The sequence below is a fragment of the Lissotriton vulgaris genome, chromosome 2_1, assembly GCF_964263255.1.
Source record: "Lissotriton vulgaris chromosome 2_1, aLisVul1.2, whole genome shotgun sequence".
NCBI classification, from domain to species: domain Eukaryota; kingdom Metazoa; phylum Chordata; class Amphibia; order Caudata; family Salamandridae; genus Lissotriton; species Lissotriton vulgaris.
The window spans coordinates 397,146,434-397,157,749 of NC_141687.1; the positions used below are offsets into that span (position 1 = coordinate 397,146,434).

General features: G+C 43.3%; 1 pseudogene; it reads left to right on the forward strand.

Annotated features, from left to right (window-relative positions):
* The first annotated feature begins 543 nt into the window (after positions 1-543).
* Positions 544-1,702, forward strand: LOC147730447 (uncharacterized; annotated as a pseudogene).
* Positions 1,703-11,316: the final 9,614 nt, after the last annotated feature.

Here is an 11,316-nt window from a genome sequence, read left to right on the forward strand (position 1 = left end):
CCGAATCCTTTTATTAGCATGTCATCGTATATTTTGGGCAGATCAGCAATGTTCAGTTATAGTGTTTGTGATAACGTGAAATGTGGCGTCACCAGTAATGTCATATGGGATATCTTGTGAGGGGTCCTGAGCAGTGCTTGAAGGAAGACCTGTGTTGACGTAATTAAGCATTAGTCGAAAACTTTAGTGTACATTTTATTACAAGACACAGAGGCTCCTATTATGAAGTCTCTTCTTGCTTTATTTTTACAGCAGCCAAGCACGAACTAAGTTTCCTAGAAAAAAAAACAAGATAAATGAACTACAAAATGACATCAGAATACACCCACCAAATACCTGTTGAGTACACCAATAATTATGTTGACTGCCATCAACAAGTCCACTTTTCTTGCTGCTCGAGGTCATGATAAGTATATTTATTCTTTTTCCCTTATTCAAATCTGTGATTGTTTTTATATAATTGGCTTCCCGGTTGTGATTGGCAGTTTTTTCACAACTGCTCCTTCCCCACTTCAGGTCATCGGGTGTTACTACGAATTCAGCATGGCTGAATAGGAGGATTCTCAGCATTTTATGGATAATTTGAAATCTTTTATTAAATACTCTGTTCAAAAGGTCGTTTCTGGTTCACTGTTGGACATTTCAAAACATTTGGAGGCTTCTTTGTACAAAATGTTTGCTTCTCGTGAAGGGTCTTCTGTTAAAAAAATACAAAAAACCCAGCCGCTTCTGATTGCTCTGAGGGTATTTCTATTAAATCGGGTCCTCCCACTTACCCTATTGTTATTTCCCATTTAAGGGATACTGATGATGATGATGAGAATGTTGGTATGATGTATGACTCAGATATTTTGGATGGATCCAATTATCTTTTTGTACACGGGCCTCTGGACAAAAGGCGTAAAATGTCTCCTGATGACGGTGGTGCGTTTCACCCTGATTCTAAAGATTTAGTGGACTATCTGGGTGAACCTATGTTCAATCCCTCTCTTATTTATCACCCTAACTCTACTGAGTGGTTCCCTTCTGATCATGTGGCTGCATATGTTTCTTTTTACCTACGTAATTTCCTTGATAAGTCCACGATAAATACAACAAAATCTGAGTATCCCCGCCCTTCCCTCCCTAATAATGTGACTAATACTCCTGTTATTGAACCTAACATGCTTATGTTTTTGTCAAGTTTGGCAAGGATCCCAAGAAGGTAGTGGATAGAGCCTGATCTAATTGCCAGGATAGATTGTTGGATTTGGTAGGTCCTCTCACCAGAATTTCTGATCTGACCGAAGAAGCCAAAATGGAAGGCACTACTGTGGACCCTGATACCGTTTCCAACTGGACCAAACGGGATATTTGTATTTTGGGGAATGCTAATGCCCATATCTCGTTGGAGAGAAGGAAAAGCCTTCTACTTAAAATTGACCCTAAATTAGTTTCTTTGGCTTCCAAGGAAGGGGGCTCCTCCGCTAAATGTCTTCTTTTTGGTGCCCCTTTATTAAAGAATTGGGTAAATATGTTTCCACCATTGCAACTATTGATAAAGCCCAAACGTCTCTCAAAAAACATTTTTACCCCTCGGGTTTTTGCTAGGGCCAGCAAAGCTCGGAGTCCCTTTGCTGGCTGCTCCTTCAACAGAGGCTCCTTCAATCAGCAGGGTCAATCCGACTCCTATTCTGGATACAAGCCCCAGTTCTATCTCTGACATTCCAGAGGTTTCCGGTCCAAAAGATACAGGAATAAAGGAGAACAGTACTCCGGTAAGTGTTTACAATTCTGGCCATTCTTCCGTAGGGGGCAGATTGGCTTTGTTTCTATATGCTTGAATTTCTCTTCCACGGATCCCTGGCTCATCCGGTCGATTCAAGGGTACCTAATAGAGTTCTATCATATTCCGGTGCAGCATTGCCTTCCTCTTCCTCTTCATTTTTCCCTAGAACAGAACAATATCTTTCGTATCTCCTTACAAACAGGCAACTCAACAAGGACCATAAGATCCTTCAGGTTTCTCAGTAATGTTTTTCTGGTACAAAAAAGAAGTTTAATTTGGTCTTAAATCTAAAGGATTTCAACAACTTTGTGGTTTATCGACATTTCAAAATGGAAACCATTTTACATCTCAGAGACATTCTTATTCAGGGTGATTGGTTGTTTAGACTCGACCTTCAGGACGCCTATCTAATGGTTCCTATTCATCATTCTCACAGGAAGTATCTCCAGTTTCAATGGGAAAATTATTTTTATCATTACAAGGTGCTTCCCCTCGGTCTATCTTCTGCCCCTTGGTGTTTCACCAAGATCTTACGTCCGTTGATGACTTTTCTAAGAGCTCAAGGAATTAATCTCATTATATATCTCGATGATATTCTTATCATGGCCCAAGACAGAATCCTTCTGTTATCCCATCTTCATCTGTGTCAGAGTCTCCTATTTTGGCTATGTTTTCTGGCGAACCTTCAGAAATCTGTCCTGGTGCCTTCACAGCAATTAGAGTTTCTCGGTTTTCTCATAGATACCTCCCAATCCATTTTCCAAATTCCACCTCAAAAAGTTTCTCTTATAAAGAAGGAGAATCGTCATTCTCTCTCTCTCTCTATTCTGTTTTTTTTCTCTCAGGTCATTAGCCCGGTTATTAGGCCTTCTGGCATCATAAATTCAAGCCATATTTCCAGGCCCTCTCCTTTATTGACACCTTCAGTGACTGAAAATGTGTCATCTTCACAGGGGCCTTGCAAATTCAGATCCCGTTTCCCTCGACCAGAAGTCCAAAGAGGAGCTTATATGGGGGCTTCAACATCTAGACGCCTGAAATGGAAGAAATATCTTCTTTGCCGACCCAGATTTAGTCTTAAAATCCGATGCAAGTCCGGCACGTTGGGGCGCAAGAAGTGGCGAGTTCTCGACTGGAGGCGTAAGGTCTTGGAAGGAGTCCTTCTTGCACACTAACAGTTTAGAGATGCTTGCATGATCCTTTGCCATCCAATCCATTTCCAAAAACAAAGTAAGTAGCGCCATTCTTCTCCGTATAGACAATCTAACCGCAGTCAGATATATCAATCATCTCGGAGGTGCAAGGTCAAAGATTCTTGCGGATCTAGCCGGACATCTTTGGGATTATTGCCTAAAACACAATCTTTCTGTGCGGGTGGTTTACCTTTCAGGGAAATTAAATGTGGTAGCAGACTGGTATTCCAGACATCGACAGGATTCCAATGACTAGAGGTTGCACCTTCAGTGTTCAATTGACTTTCTTTCATCTTTGGAAGAACGTCAAAAAATCTATTTGCTTCCCGGCTGAATTCCCAGCTTTTTTCCTTTTTCAGTGGGAGACTGGATCCTCAAGCTCTCGCCACGGAAGCCTTTCTCCAATGTTGGCCTCAGATTCTTCTGTATGCTTTTCTTCCTTTTCTTCTCATAACTCGAGTTCTGGCGCAAGCACGCAGGCAACTTTCCTCCCTTGTCTTAGTAACTCCCTTTTGGCAGGCCCAACTTTGGTATCCCTCTCTGCTGGAAATTTCCTCAGACTTTCCAGTTTTGCTTCTTCCTTTCCCAGATCTACTAATCAACCCATTGGGTCATTAGGACAGCATGATCCTGGTGGATCCTGATACTGATCGCCCGGAGGTGTTCAAGTCATCCTGGAGAACCCCAGGAATTTCGGAAGAAGCTATCCAATTCATACAACTGTCATGGGCCACTGGTACCTCTAGAGTCTACAAGTCCACCTGGCTCGCCTGGTGTAGCTGGTGTTTGGATCAGCGGTCAAATTCCATTACAGCCAATGTCATCTTAGTATTTAATTTCTTGGCTAGACTAGATTCTCTAGGTAAAGTTTATCGTACCATCCATACATATAGATCTGCTATTTCCACTGAAAATCTACGTGTCAATGGGAGACCCATTGGTGAACATCCTTTAATTTGTCATTTGTTAAAGGGAGTACGACATGATAAACCTCCTCTTCCTAAATATAATTCCATGTGGGATGTTAATTTGGTGCTGAAATTATTTATTGATTGGCCAGATAATGTCTCTCTCTTCCTCAAACAGCTAAACTTACTATGCTTTTATGTCTTATGTCTTTGAAACATTTTTTCTGATGTGAGAGCATTAGATGTATCCTCTGTGGGTAATTGTTGGAAGACCCATGTTTCACAAACTGCATATTTTAGACTCCCTTCATCCCCTCAATTACTTATCTCTTTTTGGAAACCTCATAAGCCTGTTTCTTCCCCCTCTTTGGCTCTTTGTGTTAAATGGATTATAACTCTCACTGGTATTGACATTTCTTGCTTTGGTGCTCAGTCTGCCAGAGGAAACATGGCATCTCAGGCTTTTTGGGCTGGTGCTGCCTTGCACGATATTCTCAGATCTGCAGATTGGTCAAATGTGGGTACATTTAGAACTTTTTATTGTAAACCAATTGTGCATGTTTCAGATGCTGTGATTGCAGTGCTTTGAACTTGCGTAATAGGAGCCTCCGTGTCTTGTAATAAAATTGAGATTTTCCTAGTGTTGATGTCAGAAAGGCTAGATTTTGTTAAAGACACGGAGGCGAGTATTATACCACCTCTTTTCTCTAACCCTTCCCTTTATTTTGCAGTGTTGGCTCCTTCTACCAGCGCCTCCTCTTAATCTGGATGGGCTTTCACCTGATTTACAGAACGGGTTTTCTCTCCCTGGATTTCTTCTACCATGTGTTGGCCAATTTTCTCAGATCTTATTAATCTGTTTTTGGACATGGTTGTTATGTGCTTTATTCTTTTAACAGTTGTTTTTTCTTCTTATTTATCTGTTTAACTTTTCGCTTCAAGAAAGGAGGACTTGTTGTTCACAGTCAACATAATTCTTGCTGTACTCAACACCTTATTGGTGGGTGTATTCTGATGTCATTTTGTGGTTCTTTATCTTGTTTTTCTGGGAAACGTAGTTCTTGCCTGGCTGCTGTAAAAATAAAGCAAGAAGAGATTGCATGATAGGAGCCTCCGTGTCTTTAATAAAATCTAGCCTTTCTGACACCAAGGCTAGGAAAATCCTAATTAAGGTTTAGTTCATTCCTATAGGTCCCGTTGCCTGAAGTTTGAACCAGGACATTTTCTATGGGTTTTTTTATTACATAGGTTTGTTTGTGATTTTTAGCAGCTAACCAGTGAGGGAGACAGACAAAACAAAATGTGAAAATACAGGAAGAGTGGAAGGAATGCTTGTCTGCCAGTGTCGTCATGTGTGTGAAGGCAAACATAGGCTGGTTTGGACTGAAAGAGAGCTGCTCTTCTCTCAGCTGAGTAAATATTATCCACGTGGACGAAACATCTTCAGCATGAAGTCATGGCTGGAGAGATAAAGACAGTCCAAACCTATCAGGTGTGACAGGAAGTGGCTTAGCACCTGCTGCTCGGCCTTCTGCTGCCACGAAAAGGGGAGCTGCCTTCACCAGGTGGGTGTGACATATTATTGTCCAGTGAAGGCACGGGTATTTAAATCAATTACTACTCACCAGAGTTACAGTAACCTGGGAAAACTGCCAGGATATTGTAACATGAATCATTTTTTACAGAACACTCCTCATATCTAGTAGTTTCATGGTCATAATAACGCTGCTGCTACTACTGCTACTAAAAACGTACAAAAAACAATAACAAATCTACAAAATATAATACAGGATATTAACACTACTCAATAATGCTCATTCTATCAAACTCAAACTCATGAAAACAGCAGAGCCTGCAATGTATCCTCTGTCAGGTCTGAGATGCAAACACAGTGCTGACCTTTGTAGCATTTCGGTACATATATATTTTTTTCCCTCGTTATTAATAAAGGTCAACAAATTCCAGAATGCAAAAAGGGGCCTTGACGGGTTTGACTGATAATGAACGTAGCTCAATTTGAGAGCTCTCTGAAAGGCGGAATCTACTGGGATTTGCTTTCACCAAGACTTCTACTGCAGACCCCCAAACCCCTCTCCCCCCCAGCAAGATTGCAGACTAGGGATATTTTATATGTCACGTTATGAGCATATGAAAGCCCTAACCTACCATGCAGGGGTATCAGATGACCCCTCTCACCTGGTCAATTTGGTGCATTCTGGGATTCGTAGTCTTTAGTCCGTTCAGTTCAACCAATTCGTCTAACATACATGAGAGATATGATTTATAAAAGGATATGTTAGATATGGAGTCCCAGTTAATGGAAGGCTTCTGGCAACCTAAGGCTAGGATTGCGACCCCACTCTGTGTCGCCAGATCACTGTGGGCTCTCATTTGACAACCAATATTAGTTATTTACTGAGCCGTACTCTTGGTTTACTGACACTGAATCCATTGGACTAACACACAGGTGTATCGCTCAAGTTATTCCATGGGAAATATCTCCACCAGTGCTTAGCTTACCAGATGGCTCCACATCATCAGGGATGGAATGTCCCAAACCTGGACCTTCTTAAACAACCTAATGGATTCTGAGAACTGCGTTCTTGGTTTGTTTCAATTGAACCATTTTGACGAACACATTTGGAAACAATGATTTATTAAAGACAAGCCTAGGCCTAGAACCATAAGTCTCTGAAAACCTAGAGTTACCTGCTTACCGTATCTAGTCGGGTAGGTTGGCTAGGGCAATCCATGCCACCCCTGGGCTTCCCTATGACAACCCAGTGCATTCTGGGCATTGTTTTCTTGGTTTGCAAACACTGAACTTACTCGAGTAATAAATATGAAAGCAGTAATGTGTAGATAAAAAGACTGGGATTGAAAAAAGTTTTACAGGTGACCTTGAGCAAGGTGGCCACTACAAGTCATATTCTTTGGTTTCTAGCAAGCGTGACTATGCACCATAGGACTTCTTTCTCTATATTATTTAATGCTCTAGTAATGTAGGTAATTATGTAACACGTTTTTTCTTTATGCCTTCATTTGCTCTTGTAATTGATGTAACTTTGTAACATTGTTAATTTCTAATGCTAACCTCATGTAAAGTGCTCCGATACCGCCGGGCCTAGCCGCGCTATATAAAACTCTTCAAATAACATTAATAAATGTTGTTCCTGTTTCAAATGAAGTAATACAAGTTTCAAAATGCAAAAAAAGAACTGGATGAACTGTTCAACCTTGAAATGGAACAACTTAAGATCTCTTCACGTGATATTGGTGTGTAAGAGACAAAGCCAGGACTGGGCTCATGATCTCCTACTAACATGGGACGAAGTTGCAACCCTACATGGGGCCTCTTCAGGCAGGAGGCCTATTGAAATCGGGATATTTCCCAAGAAGCCTGTGCACCCAGATGGCTATAAGGAGGGTGGGCTCAATGGATCAGATAAGTGTCGAAGAGTGGTTGCCTCTTCCCTAAATGCCTCCTTTGTGCAGCACTGGTAGAGGGTGCACCGTACAGAACTAGGATTCCTGTCTCTGCCCTTCTCTTCTCAGTCATTACTTATGAGGTGTTCCCACCTTGAGACAGAAGAACGTCCAGAAGCATGCTGAAAGCTTAAAGCCAAGCCCAACTTGTAGGGCAAGGTAAAAGAGAAGCTGTAGGAGAGTAGGATCTGCTTCTTATAGTTACCCCCACTTTTTATTGATGTTTCAGTATTTTCGACTTAGTCTGGCTGGGATCCTGGTATCCAGGACCTCAGCCTAGCTGCTTTCTCCTCTAAACTGATTGCATGTACTTTATGTACACTCCAGATTGGATTCTGGGGTACCCTTATAAGTCCCTGGTATATGGTATGCTATGTACCTAGGGCATTGGTACACCAGAGACCTTCCTGCGGCTGCCCCATGTATTATGCCACCCCTGGGAGACCATGCAAAATGACACAACAGGTCTGCTACTGCAGCCTGTGTAAGGTGGTGCATGCACCCCTTACTTAGATATAGGTTCACTATATCGATCTTATATCACTGCACATATAAACCTATCAGTCACCCCTATGCAGGCTGTGATATTCTGTACTTTTTATATGTGTGTTTCGCTTTAAATTACTTGTCAGCCATTGTAAGTTTATTCCTTCTTCCATTGCTTCAGAGTTCTGGAACTCTGATGACCTAGCTGCAGCATGGAATGTGTATCTTTAATTTGGTGAAACTGTTATTCTGTTGGATGCTTTAAACTGGTACTAGCAGGCTGAGGTGTTACCTAATACTTAAATAAAGAACCTTTACTTCATCTTTGACTGTCTGGAGGATCTTTACAATGGTGACGAGGATGGGGTGAATTTTGCATCATCGTCGCCATGAAATTGGTTACTCAGAAGATTGTGATGTAGAAGAGATTATACTCAGAACTTCTGATGGTGAAAGGAGCGCTCCTTTTGAGACTGTTTACATTAATGATACTCCTGTACAAATGTTATTTGACTCCGGGGGCAAAATTACCCTAATTCCTAAGGAAATTTCTGATAAGCATTTAAAGGGATTTGTAGTTTTAAATAAACCTGACATCAAAGCCAAAGGTTATGGAGGAGAACCTATTAAACTCTCTGGTTATTTCAATGGTGTCATTGCGTTCAAAGATCGCAGTACCTCTGGGAAAGTTTACATTTCTGAAAGGAGGGATTCATTAGTTCGTTGGATTCATCAAAGAGATCTTAGAATTATACTGGATCCTAATGAGACGCCTTCAGTTCTTTTGAAATCTTTCACCAGTAATGATTTACAACTTCAGGTCAATTTGTGTATTTATGGTCCTTCATTTGAAAATGAATTTCCACTAGTTTTTAATGAAAGTCTGGTTTGTCTAAAAGGTTACTCACACAAGATCATCTTGAAGAAAAATGTTGTGCCTGTCATCAGTAAAGTCAAAGGTGTTCCTATCAAAGTAAAAGAGAATATGAAGCTGGAGTTAGAAAAACTACTCAATACAGGTATTATCACAGAAGTTGAAGCCTCAGAATGGTTATCTCCAGTTGTCATGGCCCTCAAAAGCAATGGAGAGTCTAGACCAGGGGTACTCATAGTACGGCCCGCGGGCCGGTGGCGGCCCGGCAAGCCTGCCCTGGCGGCTCGCAGACATCGTACCCGTGTTTTAAAAACACATTTTTAAAGAATGTCTGCAAACACTGCTGGGTGCAGCAGCGACACTCAGAGAGACTCTGCTGCTCTGTGGGGGCCGGGTGATTCAATCCAGTGATAGGCAGAGCAGCAGAGTCTCTCTCACACACACAGCCGCACCGAGCACTTCACACGTCTTTAGAAAGACCATTTGCATGTTAGTGGAGCTTTGTGAATTTTACCTCTTCTAAGGCCCCAGCAGCTCCGCTCTGCCTATCACTGGAATTAATCACCCGGCGCCCACAGAGTGGAGCTGCAGGGGCCTAAGAAAAGGTGAAATCACCAAAGCTCCACTAACATGCAAATGGTCTTTCTAAAGACGTGTGAAGTGCTCGGGTGCGGCTGGAAACGGGAAGCTGTCGCAGCCCTGGCAGACACAGTCATGTTAGCAGTCTACAAAAGGTGACATTTTACCACAGAGTTGCACTGCTCTAAATGTAATGCAGCTAATTCCTTCAGTATCGAGTCAAGGGCAGTTTCTGATATGGTGGTGGGGGTCATGCGCTTCTTCATCCTGCTTGGGAGTGCCCAAGAAGAGCATTTGTCTATGCTGCTTTTGGAGAGACATGCAATGATTTTAGCATTAGAATATTATGCATCATAGTGTGGCAAGGGGCTCGGAACACCTCAGGGTTCACAAGGTTGGTGGCACTCTGTCTGGAGTGAGGGCACGTAAGAGATGCTACTTCCAGAAAGTGAAATGAATCAAGATTAGCTACTGCTGAGAATTAGTCCTATTGAATAGGAGTTCATGGGGCAAGAGCATTCTGAAGCTAGTGAAACTCTTACGTCAAGGGAGGTAGAGGGAGGGAGAGAGGGAGACAGAGACAGAGGGAGAGGGAGAGGGAGAGGGAGGGAGACCGAGAAATGGAGACAGAGAAAGGGAGAAAGACAGAGGGCGGAGGTCGACAGAGGGAGGGAGGCAGGGGAGGGAAGCAGAAGTGAGGGAGTGAGGGAGGCGGGGGAGGGAAGCAGAAGTGAGGGAGTAAGGGAGTGGGGGAAGGGGAATGAGGGAGTGGGGGAAGGGGAGTGAGGGAAGGGGAGTGAGTGAGGGAGTAAGGAAAGGTAGTGAGGGTGAGGGAGGCAGAGGGAGGGAGGCGGAAGTGAGGGAAGGGGAGTGAGGGAGGGAGAGAGGAAGGGGTGTGAGGGAGGGAGGGAAGGGGAGAGAGGGAGAGTGGGAAGGGGAGTGACAGAGGGAGTGAGGGAAGGGGAGTGAGGGAGGGAGAGAGGGAAGGGGAGAGAGGGAGAGTGGGAAGGGGAGTGAGGGAGGGAGAGGAGGAAGGGTAGTTGGGGAGAGGGGAGGAGAGAGGGAAGGAGAGAGAGGGAGACAGAGAGAGAGGGAATGAGACAGTCAGAGTGAGGGAGAGAGAGTCAGAGTGGGTGAGACAGAGGGAGACAGGGAGAGAGAGGGATGGAGACAGAGAGAGAGAGAGATATAGAGGGAGTGTGACAGAGATAGAGAGAGGGATGGAGGGAGGAAGACACAGAGAGAGAGAGAAAGAGAGATGTGTGCATGCCGGGTCTGGTGGCTCAGTCAACGAAGGCGTCCGCTGCAGGGACCTGTGTTCAACCTCATGGCCACAGTTCTTTTGTTGTTGCTCTAGCCCCGCCCCTCCCCCACTGACCCCGCCCCCACCGGTGCGGCCCTCGGACCCAAACCACAATGTAAATTTGGCCCCCGAGAGAAAGTTTGTGAGTACCCATGGTCTAGACTTTGTATAGACTTGAGGGAACTTAACATGTGTGTTGTTGTTGACCATTATCCCTTACCCAACATCTCAGAGATGCTGTCCCTCTTAGAAGGAGCCAAATTATTTTCGTCGTTGGATCTCGCTTCAGCATACCATCAGGTGAAATTACACCCAGATTCCCAAGATTTAACGGCATTTATTACGCCCTTTGTGGTCGAGTTCCTTAGAATGCATTTTGGGCTATTATCTGCCGCTGCCGTTTTCAGAGGATGATGGAACACATTTTTAGTAAAGTCAAAGGGATAAAGATATACAAAGATGACATGCTTGTTTATGGTTGTAACAAGAAAGAACACGATGACAGAGTGAGACAGGTTTTAAAGATACTGAAGTCTAATGGTCTCACCCTTAAAGCAAAAAAACGTAAGTTCAATCTTACTGAAATAGATTATCTTGATCACAAAATCTCTGGTTCAGGTATAGAGCCCAAGAAAGAGCTAGTAGGCACTATATTCACTTAGCCAGTCCTAGCAATAAGGAACAAGTGGTAAAGTTCTTAGGTATGACCGAATACTATG